Genomic DNA, 20,846 nt, shown 5'->3' with positions numbered 1-20,846 from the left:
GGGGAAGAATGGTTGAGAAAATTGTTAACCTATTCACTTGCCATGGTGATACATGTCCTTGGGACTTGCTCTTTCAGTGGGTGAAACTTGCCAGTCTTCATAATTATATAAGTTTATTTAAGGCTCACCACAATCCCTGTAATTAAAATAGCTGATATTATATAGGTGCCCTGTCTCAACAGATAAGTTTCAGGGAATTTAGATCTCACAAACAGTAAGTTGCAAAACCTATGTTTGTACCAATATCTTTTTTGTTTGTGAAAGTGTTCTTTTTCTTAAGCCAAATACCATCCTGGAGAGGCTGTGGCTACAATAAATTTACCCAGAGCAAGATTATATTCAGATAATTCTTTGTATCTGAAAAGCAAAGCTGAAAGGCAAAAGAATAGGTGAAAATGTCAGTACTTCCCTAGGCTGTGGTATGTGTTTGTAAATTTGTCATTCTTGTATCCTATGAAATGAAATGAAAAAATCCTAACCTTTTTCCACTTCAGGATATTCCCACTGTTAGGGCAACTACTGAGAAGTGAAAACTTGAATGACCTAGGTATGGTATAACAGTGATTGTTTTGGTGACTGAATATCAGCATGCTATTAATAAATACTTTATGAAAAAAAGGCATCAATACTTAGAAAGTTTCAGTGTCCTATGCGAATATACAAAGGTATCTTATGCAGAAATGATTTAGCTTTTTAGTAACCTCTCTTAGATGTGTTCCACAACTTCCTTCCTTTTCTAGACATGCCCCCTTTTTGCCTTGAATCAGGAGAGTGAGTCTCAGCATTGCTGAAGGGGTATGAGTGAACATTCTTGTCTTGTTCCTGATCTTAAAGGCTTTTAACTTTTCACCATTGAGTATGATGCTGTCTGTGGGCTTGTCACATATGGTCTTTATTATGTTGAGGTACATTCCATTTATACCTAATTTTTTGAGAGTTTTTATCATGCAAGAATGCTGACTTTTGTCAAATGCTTTTTCTGCTTCTATTGAGATGATCTTATAATTTTTATCCTGTACTCTGTTAATGCGATGCATCATATTCATTGATATGCTTGTGTTGTGCCATCCTTGCATCTCAGGGATAAATCCACCTTGATTATGGTCTATGATCCTTTTAATATGCTGTTGAATTTGGTTTGCTTGTTTTTTTTTTTGTTGTTGGGGACTTTTGCATCTATATTTATCAGGGATATTGACCTGTAATTTCTTTTCTTGTAGTGTCTTTTTCTGGCTTTGGTATCAGGGTAATGCTGGCCTCCTATGAATTTAAAGTGTTCCCTCCTCTTCAATTTTTTGGGAAGATTTTGAGTAGAATTGGTATTAATTCTTCTTTAATGTTTGGTAGAATTCACTAGTGAAGCCATCTTTTCTTTGTTCTTAGCTGCCCCCAGGTGTTCTAACTATGGTAGTTGCTTCAGCACACTGAATGAATGAAGTGAGACAGAAGTAAATCTCTTGGGCAGTTCCCTGGAAGGCTGCAGATGCTGGATGGGCATGTCACTCATTCTTTCCCCTGAGGAAGAAATTGCAGGCTGAGTGATCTCAGCCCTGAACTGGGTGGCTTGAGGGAGGGGCTGACATGAATAAAGTGAAACCACTTTATTTTCTTGATTTTGTGTTCTTTTGGGGTGTTGCAAATCCTTAATTGGATTCTGAAAGCCTTATGAAGGTATTTTGGCCCAAGTATTGTTTTATCGATGTCTCTGTCAGGGGGACAAGAGGTGAGACTTTCTTTCCACCACCTTGTTGATGTCACTCATATGTCTAAGTCAGCCCTTCTTAACTGGGGGCTCCTGTGTGGTTCAGGGGATCACCAGACTCCTTGAAACAGTTCATTAAATTTTAGAAGTATGTTCTTTCATCAGGTTCTTATTCATTCCCCTAAGTGTTAAGAGTCCAAAGGGTGTTCACATTCTGGTAGTGGTATCAATTGGGAACTTGATTCAGCATCTCTTTGTTTAATGTTTTTTTTTCCTGAACTTTTTATTTTGGTACACAGGTCTGGGAACCTAATTTCCATTTTAATCATTGTTTCCATGGGATGGGGACATTCTGAATTTCAAATAACATATAAAGTTTTGAAAGACATCCCATTGTAAGTTGAAGCTACCTAGAGTTGAGGTAAAGAATAACTGATTTTAAAGGATTTCAGAGACTGATAGCATTTTTATTCTCTGGCTTGGATTATAAATTCTAAAAGACCAGACGATGTATATTTAAAAAGCCCTGTACTACACAAAGGAGTACCTAATAGCAACTTTTACTTTTAATAATTATTAAACAAATTGAACTTACATTGTTCAAGTATTCATACTGAAAACTATGCAGATTGTTTATAAACAGATTACAACCAGGGATTTCTCCCCTGAATTCTAAGTATGACTTAGAACTCTTTTATTCTTTCTCTTGTTGGGAAGGGGGAAATATCGCCCTCTACCTCTCTTGAGTTCTTGTGGCTGGACTAATAATAAAATGAACACAAGACAGATTAACAGGAGAAAAAGAAACACATTTTAATTCGTGTGTATGGAGGTCTCATAAAAATGGGACCTAAGAAGTGGACAAAGCAGGAAGCTTTTACACTTTTTAGACAAAGAAACAATACATTTGTAAAGAACAGGACAGGACAAAGAAATGTAGCCTTTGGGTACTTAATTAGTGAAGATTCTAAACTGAGTTTGGGCTTGGGGTAGTAAGTTAAAGAAGTAACAAGGTTTGTTTACACAGGCTTCTTGGTCCTGAATTCCCTTCTCTGGTGATAAGAGTGTCCTTCTACTTCCAGATGCAGGGAGTGCACGTTTCACATGAGAGATTTATTTTCTGCTTGGGGAGACAGAGAGGAGGGTTAAATCGTCCCTCTTGTATCAGCTCTTTCTTAAGTAACTTTAATTCAAAATAATTAATATGCCATTGAGGCACATTTTGGGGCAGTCTTCTCTGGGCTCCAAGAGTTCCCTGCTCCGAAACTTCCCTGGAAGTTTCACATATTAAAAGTTGAGCTGGTATATTTTTCCATCTCATTGAACCAGTCTCTTAGTCTTGACAATAAGCCAGTTCACTTAGACTCATTTGAGTAGGTGGGTTCCAAAAGTTAAACCTATGGTTCAAGCAATCGTGTATTTAACAAGTATGTCAATGGAAACAAAAGAAAAACAGAGATTAATGATTGGAGCAGATTATAAACCAGTTTCTGAGCCCAGAGTCCAGTCAGTCAAAAAGATTTCTAGATATTAGGGTTGAAGCATCTTTTACAGTTTGAAATGTCTCTGATGATGTCATCAATAAACTTTCTGAATGGCTCCTGCAGCAATAGGCATGAAGATTGTGACAATTTCTCCGAAGTTTATATCAAGTCACCTAGCTTCAGTTTGCAGGCCTTCAGGGAAAAGGGCAGTTTTAATTCTCAATGATTTCAAATGAAAAAAGGTTAGGAGAAATTTGGAAATGTTAGTTTGGAGAGTCATAGTCAGATGTTAGAGGAAACTAGAATAATTCGGGATCCAGTTCAGTTTACAGGTAAATAACAAAAACCTCAAAGACAGTAGTTAACAGAACTAGAATCTGGTATCTATAGTATATATTACAATTTCTGCTGAAACATATTTTTTTCTCTCTACAATTACCCCCATTTTTACCAAAGATAGCCAAATTAAGATTAATTTATTTGCAAAATAACTCTAGTTTCAATAAACTTGGCCTAGTTATTCATATAATTACAGCAAGAATAGTGATTGGACCATATAGGCTTTTTTTTTTTTTGCGGTAGGCGGGCCTCTCACCGCTGTGGCCTCTCCCGTCGCGGAGCACAGGCTCCAGACGCGCAGGCTCAGCGGCCATGGCTCACGCGCCCAGCCACTCCGCGGCACATGGGATCCTCCCGGACCGGGGCACGAACCCGCATCCCCTGCAATGGCAGGCGAACTCCCAACCACTGCGCCACCAGGGATGCCCCACATAGGCTTTTAAAAATCTGCTTTGTCAGAACTTTAGAAGGAATCTCAGATTGAACTTTTAATAGCCTCTCAAAACTAAGAAGCCAAGACAAATATCAATATTTGCCATCAGACGTTGTTTGCAACATGTATAGATTTGGGTTAATTCCTCTCTTCTCAAGGTCCCCCAAATGTTTTGAGGATTCTGTACCTGTCAGGAAGTGAAATTTCTTACTCACCTGGAAAGACTGCTGGGAACCCTGTAAACAAAGCACCAGGCTGTTTTTCCAAGGGGCTTTATTGGCTCCATAAAGTCAACCTTAGTTCCTTAAAGCTGTCTGGTCATATCTGAGTCTAGGCATGTATCTCTCAAATATGACATTCCAGTCAAAGCTTTGGTAATATAATCAATGGTTCCAGTTGTGTCCTGTTATAAGGACAACAGATTCTTATTGAACATATGCAAATAACTATATTGTCAAGAAAATAAGAATACTCACTGAGAGTTTCTGAATTCTGGAGGAATCAAATAGAGAAAAACAGATAAATGTTTTGATTTTTGATTTTTTTTAAAAGGTATAATTTACAAAATTGCTCCTCCAATCTGGAGAAGTAAAACATTTAAAAAATCAGTGATGTCGCAAAAAAATCATAAAAAATTATAATCATCTTCCTCAGTTCATTTAGTCCCATGTAATTGATTCTTGTTCTCCTTAATCTTTTGTTAGCAATTTTATGAAGGCATCAGTTTCTCCATTAGGGCTCTGTAAATTCTTACCCAGTTCATTGGTTTTATTTGAAAGACATCAGAAACTTGTATTCTAGAGTACTTGTTAGATTCCTTTCCATGCAGTTCTTTGAAGATAAAACATATTTGCAGGAAACTTTTGTAAAAATATGAGTAAGACAATAACTGTCTGTAAACGATAAAAAACTTAAAAATACCTATTATTAAAGATCTGATTCATTATAATGGAATTGAGAGGAAATTTAGTTATCTCTGTGACACACATTTTAAGATAATAACTAGAATTATGACTGGTAACATTATACTAGGGCATATCCAAATTTTAGAAATTTCATATATTTTCTAGAACATTTATATTAATAACATTTATTCATACAATATAACCTAAGAAGGCTTATCATCATCTATTTGACAATGCTTCCTATGTAATTTAATAAATATGAAATTTTACAAATAAGCCTAATTAATTTAATATCTCCCTTTTATAAGAAAAGAAAATAAATCTTTTGAGGCATTCTAGGGACCTTTAGAAAACCCCAAAGTTACTTCCAGGTCATTTAAGTCTTCATTTAGAATTTTATTTCTGGAAAATTTATTTTTGGGAAATTTGTCAAAAATATCAAAAGTTTTAAAAACACTTGGTTAAGTAGGATCAGAGGTCACTATGAAGCAATACTTAGTTATACTTTTAATCAAAGTGACAAAGACTTCACAGGCAAATAGAGAAGTTAAATAGTTATAAAAAGCCCTAGCTCTTTTTTTTTTTTTTTTGCCGTACGCGGGCCTCTCACTGTTGTGGCCTCTCCCATTGCGGACCACAGGCTCAGTGGCCATGGCTCACGGGCCCAGCCACTCCGCAGCATGTGGGATCGTCCCAGACCGGGGCACGAACCCGTGTCCCCTGCATCGGCAGGCGGACTCTCAACCACTGTGCCACCAGGGAAGACCCCTAGCTCTTTTAATATTGAAAAAATTCAGTTTCTTTCCTTTTCTTCTAAATAATCAAAGACCTGTTAAAGACAAAATATAGAATTTTTGTTTTTCTAGACGGATTATATTAAAGGTAAAGAAAACCTTCGTCTACAATTTTTTTATTAAAACCAGACTAATAATCTAAGAAAACGTTGTCCTTTTCACAGACAGAAAAATCAAATTTTAATTTGATTTTTTACCAGCTTACTTTCAATATTAAGATTTATTTATTTAAATTCATTTCAGTCTTAGCCAGTCCTTACCACAGATAAAATTCCTTTAGAAAGATTCCTTTTTTTCCCACAAACCTTTTACAATTTTCCATGTCCATTTTATTTATCACTTATTTTCTTTCCCATTCAGAAATAAGCAGCTTTAGGACAAAATCACTTTCTTTTTCCTTAACAAAAACATCTCCATACCTTATAGCTTTTCTTACCCCAAAACACATCTTACCTCACTTATTGTTTCTGGTAGCTTTAGCCACATGTGTTAATTAGAATTCTTAATCCTTTGAAATCTTAATTTTTTTAGTGAAAATAAAGAAGTAAACAATTGTGAACTGTATTAACATTTTGTGGCTTGGCAAACTTATAAATATATTTTATAATTTCTAGAAACATATGCTATTTCATAGTACAGTCTTTCAATAAAGCATAAGATATATTTACTAATAAACCCAAACTTATTTAGTCTCTGTAATAGAGGTCAAAAGTAGGTAAACTTAGACTTGTTTAGCAATAAATGTTTCATATTTTATCTTATTTGGAAATGATGTAGACATTCAGTGAATCCCCATCATTTAATTTAACTTTGCAAAACTCTAAGGGTATAAATTACCAAAGAGATTTAGGAAACAATTTAAATAGACATATCATAAAATAATTATTGTTAAAAATTTTATCTAAAACTCTTATCTCATTTACGTCTATTTAAGTCATTTGTTTTTAATGGTCATACTTAGATTACTCATGACAATTTTATGAGACACTGAAGCAATTAGTCATTACCTTAAGTTTTTTTGTTGTTGTTGTTGACAAACTGCAACAGAGACTACATGACACCATTTGACTAGTATACCCAGGAAGAACAAAAGTTGTTTATCTGCATTGTATTTAATGTTGATAACTCTGAAGACATACCTGTATTAATTAAGCCAACAAGCTTAAAGTTAGCTTTTATTCACCAAAGATTATTCTAGATCACGTGAACTCGAAAAATATTTGTGTTAGTCTTTATTATACTTTTGAGAATTTTAATAAAAGCACTTGTTTGTTTAGGTCAAAGAAATAGAGCTCTTTTACAAATTAATTTTGTCAAATCATCTGATGGTAGAAAAATACCATATCTACAATGTACACATACAGACATGTAGACAGGCACAACCAGAGATCTCATAGTTTTCATTTTAAAACTTTAGCCATGAATCAGGTACAATACAAAACTCACTATTTTATAAATAACAGTTGGAATAAATGAAGTTCACTTACTCAGATGGCTTAAGTCTTTTATTATTTGTGGAGAATACTTTTATTTTAATTTATTTTTTATTGAAGTATAGTTGAATTACAATGTTGTGTTAATTACTGTTATACAGCAAAGTGACTCAGCTATACATATATATACATTCTTTTTCATATTTGTTTCCATTATGGTTTATCACAGAATGTTTAATATAGTTCCCTGTGCTATACAGTAGAACCTTGTTGTTTATCCATTCTATATATATACCAGTTTGCATCTGCTAATCCCAAACTCCCACTCCTAGCCTCTCCCACCCCCCACCCCCTTGGAAACCATCAATCTATTCTCTATGTCTCTGATTTTGTTTCTGTTTCATACATAGGTTCATTTGTGTCATATTTTAGATTCCACATATAAGTGATATTACGTGGTATTTGTCTTTCTCTTTCTGACTTACTTCCCTTAATATGATAATCTCTAGTTGTATCCATGTTGCTACAAATGGCATTATTTCATTCTTTTTTATGGCTGAGTAGTATTCCATTGGATATATGTACCACATCTTCTTTATCCATTCATCTGTCAACTATAGGTTGTTTCCATGTCTTGGCTATTGTGAATAGTGCTGCTATGAAGATAGGGGTGCATGTATCTTTTTGAATTATAGTTTTATCTGGATATATGCCCGGGAGTGGGATTGCTGGATCATATGGTAATTCTCTTTTTAGTTTTTCTGAGGCACCTCCATACTGTTTTCCACAGTGGCTGCACCAACTTACATTCCCACCAACAGGGTAGGAGGGTTCCCTTTGTGGAGAATACTTTTAAGATATATATTTGCCCTTGACAAGCAATTATAAGGAGGTTGTGATTTGTTAGAGTTTGAGCAAGAGAATCCTTTTAACAGTTTGTATTTAAAAAGTCCTCTTTCCTTTTGTTTTGTTTTGTTTGTTTCAGGTTCTACCAATTGAGCTAATCTGGCTCAGTCTCAGGCAATGTGGACTGTGTTTACATTTCAAAGATGTGATAAGATTTATGACTTTAAGGGACAGAGAAAGAAAATACAAGCTTTCTCCTAGGAGTTTTGGAATATATTTGTCTATTATAAGCTTAGGGTAGTTATTATTATAAAAAATTTTTTAAAGTATGGGACAGTTTTGCTCCAATATCCTGATCTTTTATAATATCAACAAGCATTTTGAGAGGAATAGGTGAAGTTTTGGGATTGGTAAAGATAAGTGGGCCTTGACTTGTTTCTAGAGTTGCATTTCTGATTTTGTAGAGATTTGTAAGACAAAGACAGTTGTTTCTAATAGCCCTTGAATATTGGCTTCCAGATAATCTATTTCTTTTCTTTTCTTTTTTAAGAAGAGGAATTTATGTTGGATCTTTAAATCTAATTTTTGTTTTTTTCAGAATAAGGGATTCCCGAAGGCTAGCCATTATACTTTTTTCCCTTTCAATTTGATCCTCCTGAAAGTACTAATATGACAGCTGTATATAATATGCAGCTCAATATCAAAAAAAAACCCCAACCCAACCAAAAAATGGGCAGAAGATCGAAATAGACATTTCTCCAAAGAAGACATACAGGTGGCCAAAAAGCACATGAGAAGATGCTCATAATTATTAGAGAAGTGCTAATCCAAACTACAATGAGGTATCACCTCACACCAGTTAGAATGGACATCGTCAGAAAATGTACAAACAGCAAATGCTGGAAAGGGTGTGGAGAAAAGGCAACCCTCCTACACTGTTGGTGGGAATGTAAACTGGTATAGCCACTATGGAGAACAGTATGGAAGTTCCTTAAAAAACTAAAATGGAGCTACCATATGATCCAGCAATCCCACTCCTGGGCATATATCTGGAGAAAACCATAATTCAAAAACTTACATGCATCCCAGTGTTCACTGCAACACTGTTTACAATAGCCAGGACATTGAAGCAATGTAAATGTCCATCAACAGAGGAATAGATAAAAAAGATGTGGTGCATATATACAATGGTATATTACTCAGCCATAAAAAAGAATGAAATAATGCCATTTGTAGCAACATGGGTGAACCTAGAGATTATCATACTGAGTGAAGTCAGACAGAGAAAGACAAATATCATATGATATCACTTATATGTAGTACCTAAACAAAGATGCAGATGAACTTATTTACAAAACAGAAACAGATTTACAGATTTAGAAAACAAGTTTATGGTTACCAAAGGGGAAAGGGCTGGGGAAGAGGGATAAATTAGGAGCTTGGGATTAACAGGTACACACTACTATATATGAAATAGATAAACAATAAGGTCCTAATGTATAGCATAGGGAACTATATTCAGTATCTTATAATAGAAAAGAATCTGAAAAAAATATATATAACAATCACTTTGCTGTACACCTGAAACTAACATGACATTGTAAATAAACTATACTTCAATTAAAACAAAAGAAAATCAGAGACCGTATCTGGGAGGAAAAGGATCCCCAGGAGTCACTAAGTCCAACCAACTAGCTCTACAAATATTTTCTCCTGCTCATCTAAAATTAGAGAGAGAGAGAAAAGGGACTCTCACCACTTTGCTTCCACCAGACCTTGCAGGCATTCCGTAAGAAATCTTACCTTTTACCACTTTTGTCAGACGTCTCATGTTCTCTCAGCTGCAGAAGTCTCAGGGTGGGAAGTGGGGAGTCCACCTAGCCTCCTGATGGCTTACTTACTGTCCAGGAGGGAAAAATTTGCCCCTCTACCCCTCATGAGTTCTTGTGGTCAGACTAATAATAAAATGGACACAAGACAGGTTAACAGGAGAAAAAGAAACACATTTTAATTTATGTGTTTGGAGGTCTCATAGATATAGGACCTAAGAAGTGGCCAAAGCAGGAAGCTTTTATACTTTTTAGACAAAGAAACAATACATTTGTGAAGAGTGGACAGGACAAAGAAACGTAGCCTTTGGGTGCTTAATCAGTGAAGAATCTAAACAGAGTTTGGGCTTAGGGTAGTAAATTAAAGAAGTAACAAGGTTTGTTTACGCAGGCTTCTTGGCCCCAAATTCCCTATCTCTGGTGATAAGAGTGTCCTACTTCCAGATGCAGGGAGTGCACCTGTCATTTGAGAGGTTTATTTCCTGCTTTAGGGAGACAGAAAGGAGAGTCAAACTGTCCCTCTTGCATTGGCTCTTAAGTAACTTTAATTCAATATAATCAATATGCCATTGAGGCACATTTGAGGGCAGCCTATCCTGGGCTCTAACACATTCCACTACTTCTCCAACTGTGCTCCTTATCCTAGTGAGGAGGGATTGAGGGATGTGTTGTATACTAGCAGTTGCCTGGTGTAAATCTAGAAGAGAAGACAGACATTTATAGTGGCTTCTGGGTATAAATTGATTCAGAGACAGGGGCTAAAATAAAATTTGTGGCCTCAAAACTTCCTAGGTTGCCAGTGTAAATTTACTTATACAGTTATTTCACAGCCTTTAATATAATTATTTCCACTAAAGAGAACAAAATATGTTACTTGAGGCTTCCCTTTTATATAATTTCATAGTTGCATTTTTTTTTAGAACTAGAATATAAGGCAAAAACTTCACGTTTCAATCATTTGTTTGGGCTTATTTTCAGGCATCTTCAGGAGCTCTGATATTAAAGTTTTAATCATTTCTACATATTTTTTTTTACCTTGGAATTTACATCTCTTGGACTCAGTTGGTTAAGTGTGTTTTTTATTCTCCTTAAAGTAACACAATAGTTGAGAAACCTATTGCGTCAGCACAGGTGCAATTTATTTTCTTCTCTTGAGAACTGGATTACAACTTTGATAATTTAGAATGCCAAATGAATAAGGAAGAAAGATTGTTCAAATATTTCATTTTTATTAGAAATTTTTTTGGTGGTAGAGCATATTACAATCTCAATTATTCTAAGAGATGTTTTAAAGGAAAGCAGTTCTATCTGCCAAGGAGAAAAGAATCAACGTTTAGAGAATGGTTATTAAGCAGAGAGGAGTAGAGTGACTTTTCCTCCATGTATGTCAGCGAACTTGGATAGGCTCAGCTTTGACACCTTGTCAACTTGCAAAACATCTAATGGCGGCTTGAGCCACAGGGGTTAATTGAATTATGGTCGCTAACAATATTTATTGCTTGACTACTGGCTTCATACAATTTGGTGATTTTTTGCGAAGTTAGTCATTAATAATAAAGTGACTTAATAAAGCACAAAGCTTTGGGAAGTATTTACTTTGCAGTGTAAACTGGAAAAGTTATCCCTATGATTGTCCTTTATAATTGCCCTGTTTACTCACTTGTATTAGCTATGCTTTGTCAGTGGGAGAGAAAGGACTTACAGTAAAGAAGCCAAGAATTTTGAATAGTCCTGATACATTTATAAGAATGCTTTCTATCCCACACATGGAAACTAATTAAAATGTTGAGAGCTACTGGTCCGATCTACAACATTGTATATTTGTGCACTGTGTTGGGGCCAACACCCTAGTAGAGCTAGGATTTCACAGCCGAGGTTGACCCAGAGAGCCCAAGCAGAAAACCTGAATAATTATGAAATAAGACATATTACCATTAACAATTCTTTCCTTTTCTTACTCAGAGTTCTATGGCTATTTTTCTAGTTTTAAAATTTAAACTATACGCCATCTCTAAAATTCACTCCTCTTTGCCATTCATGTAATTGGATTAATGAGCTACTAGCTTCATTTGTAGTGATGTTATCATTTTGCTCTTTTAGACTTTCTTGAAAGGGCAGGTGCTATCTACGTACAATTAAGTGTGTAGTAAATCCACTTAGATGATGATGATGTTCTAACATTAGTCTTCATAGATCTCTTGCTGCATGTTGTTTCCTTGTGTTTGTCATTAAGACTCGAGGGAACTTGATTTCTATGTTTCCCATCGGTTGTCAGGCTAGAGATTTCGTTGAATACCTCCAATATTGGCAAGTCCACTAATTCTTTTTGTAGCTCATTACACTGTCTAATTAACCTGTACATTAAAGTATGTTAAAAATGTGTTAAAAACAATTTACCTCCTCTTATTTTTGACTGCTTCTTTACATACGATTAAATTTTATTATCTCATTTCCTTTTATTCCATTTTTTCTAGGATTTTGGAACAGGCATATCTTCACTTACGCTATTTAAATTCTTCATTTAAAAAATATTGGCTTCTCATTTTCATGTGCTTCTTTCTGTTGTGGGAGTATCTTCTAAATGTACAATCTTTACCATTGAAAGACTTCAGAACCTCTGTCATGATTTATTTTTGCTGCGGGAAAGCAGACAGTATGTACTATCACGCCTGTCTGTAGAAACATCAGCACCTGCCTGCAGTTGCTCTGTTTTGACACTGGATGGCTGAAATACATAGTGAAGTTTCTTGAAACACTTAAACCTTTGCAGGCAATATTTTGATCATGTTGGGTGACAGAAGTCATTTTATATTATACTAAAAATAGGAGAAAATTTTGTACAGAAATCCAAAGAGAGTTTGAATGGAGGAATTTCAGGGTTTGCGCTTGAGCTTTGTGGAAATAATTGAATCAGAACAATATGTAAAGTGAAAAGAACAATGGACTAATAACTAGGAGACAAGTTCTTATTAATGCTCTTGGGTCAGATCTAATTGTAATTCTGGCTGCTCTCACTTTTTAACTGAATTTTTGGGCAATTTACTTAATCTCTGAGCCTTAGTGTATAAGTCATAAAATGAGATAATATCTGTTTTATAGAACTATTATGAGAAGAAAGAAATGTGTTAGTTTCTTTTCTTTCCCATTTCTGAGTAAAAACTTGTAAACCTTATCCTCTACTTAGCTTCAGTGAAAAATAACCTTTGATGCATGGGCAATTTGTTCAGTGGATTTTGCTCTCCTTCCCCCTATTCTTAGCTACATTCTGTGGATGAAAACTATGGATTATTAATATCTAGTTGGCAAGTAATACAGGGAAATGGGACTTTGAGCTAAAGACTAGGAAGACCAGGCTCTTAAGCATGGTACTAAAACTGACTTTCATCTTGGTTTGTACCTTCAGAATGTACCTTGTTGTGTGGAATCTTTGGTTCCCTGATAAAGTGAGAGTCTGTCTGCTTCCACAACCTTGCAATGGGGAAGTGGGGGAGGAAAGAGGGCAAAAAGGGAATGAGAGGCCAAAAGCAATCTAGTTAATCCAATAAACCAGGCAGGAAGAATGAGGATTAGAAGAAACATTGATTACCCATGATTACTACAAGCGTGATAAAATCAAGAGAGAAAATCTGGAGCCGGTAGTATTGTCATGAGGCTGTGTATCACACCTCAGGTAGAGACTGAAGTACAACTAGGTCTTGGTAACTTATGAAAATCTTATGAATGAAGACAGCCAATGACTTAAATGAGGTAAAGTTGTTAAAGACCCCGGACTTCCTACCCCAAACCACTGGAAATTTTAATTTCTGATGGAGGAAGGGAGCAGTTTAGTAAGACCACATTCTTTTTTCTTTTTTTTTTTTTTTTTTTTTGCGGTACGCGGACCTCTCACTGCTGTGGCCTCTCTCGTTGCAGAGCACAGGCTCCGGACGCGCAGGCTCAGCGGCCATGGCTCACGGGCCCAGCCGCTCCGTGGCATGTGGGATCTTCCCGGACCGGGGCACGAACCTGCGTCCCCTGCATTGGCAGGCAGACTCTCAACCACTGCATCACCAGGGAAGCCCAAGACCACATTCTTAATCCTGATGATCCTGCCCTCTAACCTATACTGCTGAGACTGGTATATTCATTACATGGATCATTAATTTCTCAGAGATCTGGAGTGTGTCAGTCTCTGCCTAACCCTAACCCCATGCTAGCTGTTCATAATGATTTTATAGCTACTTACTTGCTTCCTATTTAGTTCTAGAAATCATTAGGTCTCAGCCTACCATGATATTAATAGCTTCTTTCTACTAACAGGTAGTATCTATAGTTTCTTACTACCTTATGCTACAGAACTAACATGCCCCGAAAGCCAATATTCATAGAACCCATGTTAGTCCATAAATAAACAGAATGGGTACAAATTAAGTGCAATCAATAAATAGTTTTATTTTTCTTCCATTGCTTTGATGACTCAGGCCACTACCTTGTGTGATACCCACTTGGTCCATGGAACTAGTATGTCTTTGGCCCATGAAATGGTAGATTTGCCTCTTCACTATCAGATGACCCTCTTTTTTGGACTGCTGTCCTTGGTCACTTCAGCTAGCCTCCTACCTTTAGATTTTTCACACAAGGAGCAGGCACTTTTCTCTAATTTCACATTTTCCCCCAAACTATTGGGAAAAAAATGTTAGATTCTCCTAAGGGCTCTTTTTCACCCTGGTCTCTGCAACTCAGCAAGCATCTGGCCAAGGAGTGAGACCAAGATTACCCAACTCACCTCATCCCTCCCTATGGTCGACCTCAGGTTCACAAGGAATGAGGATGTCTAGACACTAGAGACCTGGGCTCAACACCAGTATCTAAGTTGTCACAGGGAAGGGCTTATACTGGATGCAGCACGAAGCTGATACCAGCTCTCTTTCTTACCTAGCTACTCTGGCAGTGTGGACACATCTTGGGGAAAATGTCTATGTGCTTTTAACTTAAGTTGCTCACCAAGAGATGGGTCTTCTACAGTCTAGGGCTATTTTTCTTTGGTCTTGGACTGAGTATAACATTGTGGAGAAGTGAAACTTTCCCTGTACTCAAGGAATCACTGCAGTTCAGCTGTTGGAGCAAATTGAACTTCAGTTACTATTCTGAAGTGGGGCTTAGTGCGAAAATGTGCATAGAAGCAGCTGAATGTAAGAAATAGAAACAGGCAGGTGGGGCTCTGGAGGTCAGCAGGACAAGATAGACCTTAAGGAGTGCATCTGAGCTCCTGTCTCTGGTGTGTGTGCAGGTGCAGTAATGAAGAAGGCTAATTTTATAAACCATGTCAGCATTCTTCAAGAGTGCCCGTAGCCACTTGGGACTCTAGTGTCTAGATGCATGTAATGCTTGTGATCAGCAAGATGGAGGCCTAAAGTCATTATTGGATAATAAAATAAATGTGACCATACATTGCTCCACAGTCTTGTGAATCGAGATATATTAGTTGCTCATCCATTCATGTCTGTAGCTTTCGTAGATGAAACAAGGATGAACATGACTGTGGACCTTCAAGAGGGATGTAGTCTAATGTAGGATAATCTATTTAAAATGGCTCAGTTACAACACAATGTGTTAAGTGTTAAGATGGAGGGATCTCAGGTGTTTGGGAGCACAGAGGAGAAATGGTTAATATAGTGGATGAAGGGAATTATGGATGATTTTTTAGAGTCTGAGTCTTAATGAATGAGTTGGAGTTAACCAAGTAGAGATTGTTTGCAGATGCGGTGAGGTGGTGCCCAGGGTTTCCATCAAGTCCATTCGGGAAGCCATTATAGTAGGTTTTACTCATCTCAATTCTTTGGAGTATGATAAAAAAATCAGGAAGTAAACAAAGTCTCTAAATAACCAAAATAGATGCTATCAGGTCTGTGTACGAAAGATGACATAATCACGGTCACGTAAAAGTGGCTAGTGATTTCTAGCTTAACAAGTCAAACTTTTATAATACTGTTGATAAATCTGAATTGTAAATTAAAGCCCTGAGATTAATGCAATGGCTAATGTGGAAAGTATGTTAAATGTTGGAACATTTGTGCTTTCTAGTGAAACAGAGAATTACAGAAACATGTTGCATTGTATTGGTGAAAGGTGTTGGATGGACTATTTCTTTTAAATTGATAATGGGAACAGTCCAGGGACTCAATAATCTGAACAAAGAACTTGTTCTTACCCAAGACAGGTGTCCTTTAATCTATAATGGGAATACTCTGCTGTGCACAGGTCAGTCCATAAAACGCTTGGTGGGTTAAGATACTGTGCAAGATGCTAGCTTTGTGGGATAGCTATCATGCTAGATTGCAAAAATGAAAGCAAATACTTTTTCCCCCATACCAGGTTCTTTAATGTACCAGGTTTTTGTAGCTCTACTGATTAAGAAATGGAGTCTTTCTTCACTCCTTGAATCTGGGCTGGTCTGATGAACTGCTTAGCCAAGGAGACTGTAGCAAACATCATGTGAGCAGAGACTTGGAAAGTGCTTGGGTATTGAGGCTTCCCCTATTGCTACTCTTGGAAGCCTGTGATTGCCACCATGTAAACAGCTAGTGTACCCTGTTAGATGATAAGGGACTAGCAGCTTAGTTACTCTCAAATACTCCAGCTTACAGTCAGTTTATAGTGAGGCACTATAGTGCCAGTTGACCACAGGTACACAAGTAAGCTCAGCTGAGTTCAGAGGAACTGCCCAGCTGACTAGCTGAGCTCAACCCGTAATTGCCAATCCCACAGAAATGTGAACTAAATCAATGCTTGTTCTTTAAACCACTAAGTTTTGGAGCGATTTGTTCCATTTGCCTCACTACTCCATATAGGGCAGTTTTCCTACCTCAGGTACTTTCTCCTATGGCTCTGTGGAGTAATTCTCTTGGTTTATCATCATGGTTTCAGCCTGCTCACTTGACCAATTTGGTTTCCTGATTACTGACCATAATGTATTTATAGAGTATTTATTGTGTATTAGGTACTATGCTAGGTGATGAGGATTCTAAAAGTTAATAACATACACATGCCACCTTAGGTTATGTGAAAGGGATTCTGTGCTTCCTTCTGTTTACCTAATTACATGAAAACAAAAGTGAGTGAGGGAGACATTACTGAAAAAGATATCAGTAGAATGAGGTGGTTAGGACCAAATAAACAAAACAAGAGGAGACAAGGAAGAATGAACGGCACTCCTCTTCACTTACACACTAGGAATCAGAATTTTTTTGTTCATTTGTTTTAATATCCTAGACCCTGGCTGAGTGCTGAGGGGAGCTGGTGCTAATTTTTCTTCTCTCTTTCGCATGAATAACTTCTTTCTATTCTTATTAATGGACCCACATTCTTTAGCTAAGTTTTCTCTATATCCAGGTCCAAATGATTTTTATTTCCCGGTAATACAGAAGATAGCCTATTTTAGTGGTGGTTCTGGGGAGGGTAGAAAAAAATATCAAAGCCAAAACCAAACCAAAAACTGGTGTTGGATTCAGGTAGAGCCATCTGGCTTGATTCTCAGCTCTTCCACTTAATCACGGTGAAATTGTCTCAATATTTTTCATGTGTAAAATTTTTTCATGTGTAAAATAGGGTTATATCAGGTACTTTATGGCATGTTGTGAGGACTTGAGATAAGAATTTGAGATAATATAGAAAGCCTCCAGCAAGCTTATAGTGCCCCAAAGTGATGTTTCAGTGAGCTCTCAGAACATGAAGAGCTATGCTCCGGGTTACTGTCAGTGAAGTTCTGCATTCCAAGTAATTATTTTTTACTGTTTATATGGGAGGAGGCAGGCGGTTTAAATAAACAGAAGATAAGAAGTATCATCTCAAGATTTCTATTAAACTAGGGAGGTATTTGCCATTTTGTTTTGGAAGGAAAACAAAATATTTGATTTAAAAGTCTAGGAGGTGCTGGAAATAGGAATACCTTGATCTAAAAATCATTAGAAATTATCTGGATCTGTACAAAAAGTACAAAGGTTATTACAGAATTTAAGTATCATATGACTTTGGATAAGAAATTCTATTATATTTTGTAATTAATTTACACATTTATTCTCTTTACGAACTTTTTTTCTTTACATTTTTGTAAAAACATGATGGGTTTAATTAGGAAAATAAGGATGAAATGTCATATATTTTAACAATAAAAATTTAACAATATGATAAAATGGTAGATTTTCCTATAGTCACAGAGAGCTACTTGAATTAGAAGCTAGAAGGGTTATAAAGTATACTTTATATTTCTTATAAGAAAAGAAGGCCAATATTCTAAAGTAATTTTGTAAATGGCTATTCCTCCCAGCACAGAGCCCAGATTTCCAGTCATTCCTGCTTGGATTCCATCCTACTACTTAACATAGCAGACTGAGAATTACTGTAAGATTGGCAATGAAAGAGCGCCAGGTGTTTTAAAATGTCAACTTTGCTCCCTGGGGAAATAAGTTGCTAGGTAATGAAACGGAGCAGGACCCCATGGTCCTTCGCACCCCCCACCATGCCCTCTGCCTGCCTTTTGCCTGTGCAAAAACTTTAGCCAAAGAATAAGTTTAATCAGAGAAGTGAGAAAATGCAGAAACAAAGGAAAACAGTAAAAGGAGTCCAAATAATAATAGTTTTGTCATTAAGTATAGTCAAGGACCTTTGGTTCCTCCCCAAGGGCTATAGATAATATTCTGAGCCACATCCTGTGAGCTGCCTTGTAGATACTGAAACCGCCACCAGGTGGAAGAAGTTAACCACATGCTGACCAGACTGTAGCCATGACATAAGCTGCCACAATTCCAAGAACTGGCCTCAAGAAAATGGGAACAAATTGACCCTGGAACTGAAGATTAATTGTACTTAAAACAATCAAGATAACTTTGGTCAGACCACCACATGACCAATTTCAAGATGACTGTCAGAGCTGACTGTGCTGTTTCTACATGTAGCCCCCTCCCTCTGTCCATAAGAGCTCTTGCCCACTGATTGTCAGTGGTTGGGTCAAGTTGGCCTTTAGACAGGAGTCCGCTCTCCCCCCGTTGTTGCTGACATCCGAAATAAAGCAAACTTTCCTTTGCACCAACGTTGCCTCTTTTTTGGCTTTTGAGTGGTGAGCAGCCAGACCCCACTTTCATTAACAGTAAGAGGAATGAAATAAAAATCTTTGACCATATGACATGAATCTTTTGAAAGAGACCAGGTGAGGGTACCTCACTGCCATGTGCTCGACTGATTCAAATCTACTATAGTACAATTAGCCAAATAATGAAACTACATGACTTAGTTTTGGCTCCTTGTTTGAAATGACTTCAATCAGTCTAAGCTATTTCTTATAAATTCTTTTCTTTCTTTAAGCCTGTACTAAATTAGATTATCAAGTTAAAATATGACTACTTCAAAAATTCAGAGTGAATGGGAATGGGAAGGAGTTTAATAAAAACTTGAATACACTTTTTATAATTTTTAAACATACAGAATTTTTTGTTTTATTATTTTTATTGTTTATTTTTAAAATTTTTGTACAATTTTTAAAGGTTACTCTTCGTTTACAGTTATTACAAAATATTGGCTGTATTCCCAGTGTTATACAATACATCCTTGAGCCTATCTTATACCCAGTAGTTTGTACCTCTCTTTCCCCCAGCCCTGCATTGCTCCTCCACTGCCACTGATAACCATTAGTTTATCCTCTATATCTGAGTCTGCTTCTTTTTTGTTATATTCACTAGTTTGTTGTTTCATATAGAAATATTTTGAATGAAAACTTTCAAATAGTTAGTTCACAAAATCTAAATATTAAAGTTATGGATGGAACCTAGCTTGGACTTGACTGAAGTAACAAAACATTATAACATCTGTGACACTATTGTTACCGAACGAAACTTGGGTCCACTTGCCCTGGTGCCGTAAAGCCAATCCACTGACACCAGGTTTTGGTGAAAGAAAGTGCAATGTTTATTGTAGGCACCAGACAAGGAACGCCAGCAGCTGATGCTCAAAAAACCTGAACTCCTTGTCTGGTTAGTTTAGTTGACAATGATTAGGTTAGTTAAATAAGAGGTATGAATATTGGCTCCAAAGCAAGATCCTTGAGATATCCCTAGATGTAAGGGGCTTGTAAGACTTCCTGGATCAGCATGCTATTTCTTTGCTTTAGATTTTCTTTTCTTTTTCTAAATTCATCATTACTACTTATTCATTTTTGCATAATCCTCTAATCACTAGATTAAGGTATTGTTCATCGCCAGACTTGATCAAAGTGAGTCTAAGAAGATTCTTCACTTGAGTTCGTATGCATACTGCTTAAACCAACACCCAAATTGACCAAACCTGTAAGGACATGACCTTCCAGCGTCTTGCTATTAAATTTCTGTAAATATGGAGAGGTTCCTTTAGCAAGGACTCTGCTTACATAAGCCTGCAGTGCAAATCCTCTCTCTAAATCCATTAGAGGTTGGAATTTGTAAAACTACAAAATTCCCTGGAACCGATATTGTTTTCTTTTTCTTTGTGGAGAGAGAGATCGGAGTCGTTGTCAGTAAAGCTTTCTAACCCGAGCCTCCCTCTAGAGGGAGACATAGTCCAGCTTTTATACCAATTGCCGCCCTCTCATCTTTTACTGCCTCTTTCTTTTTCTGCGAGACCGCAGTTTCCTCTCAGAAGCAGCTGCGGCTGCTAACAGAGGTGGCTGTTGGGAGAGAGACAGAGGGAGGCAACGCCGCCTGGTCCCGCCCTCGCATTTTCCTGCTTAACTCAACCTGGAGTGTTGGCACCTGTTTCCTCCCTGCGTTCTCCTTGTACTATACAGGGAAGTCAGTCACTCCGGACTCTCTGGACGTCCGGGCTGGGTGGAATAAGGGGTCTGGGTGGAACAGGGGGCTCTGCCCTCTACGGTGACTTTCTAAAAGGTACCACTAATGTTTTTTGACAGTGCAGCGCCCTAGGGTGGGCGGCGGAGAGGAGGCTTCGGTTACTAAACCGCTTAATTCTTTTTGTTCTGGTGATCGGATTTGTTTCCCCGGCCTCCTCCCCTGCCCCATCTCCCTCCCCTCCTTTAGCGAACTGACACAGGCAGCCCCTGCTCGCTTGTGTTCGAT

This window comes from Delphinus delphis, chromosome 11 (genome assembly GCF_949987515.2).
Source record: "Delphinus delphis chromosome 11, mDelDel1.2, whole genome shotgun sequence".
NCBI lineage: Eukaryota > Metazoa > Chordata > Mammalia > Artiodactyla > Delphinidae > Delphinus > Delphinus delphis.
Note: the sequence above shows the minus strand (reverse complement) of the source record.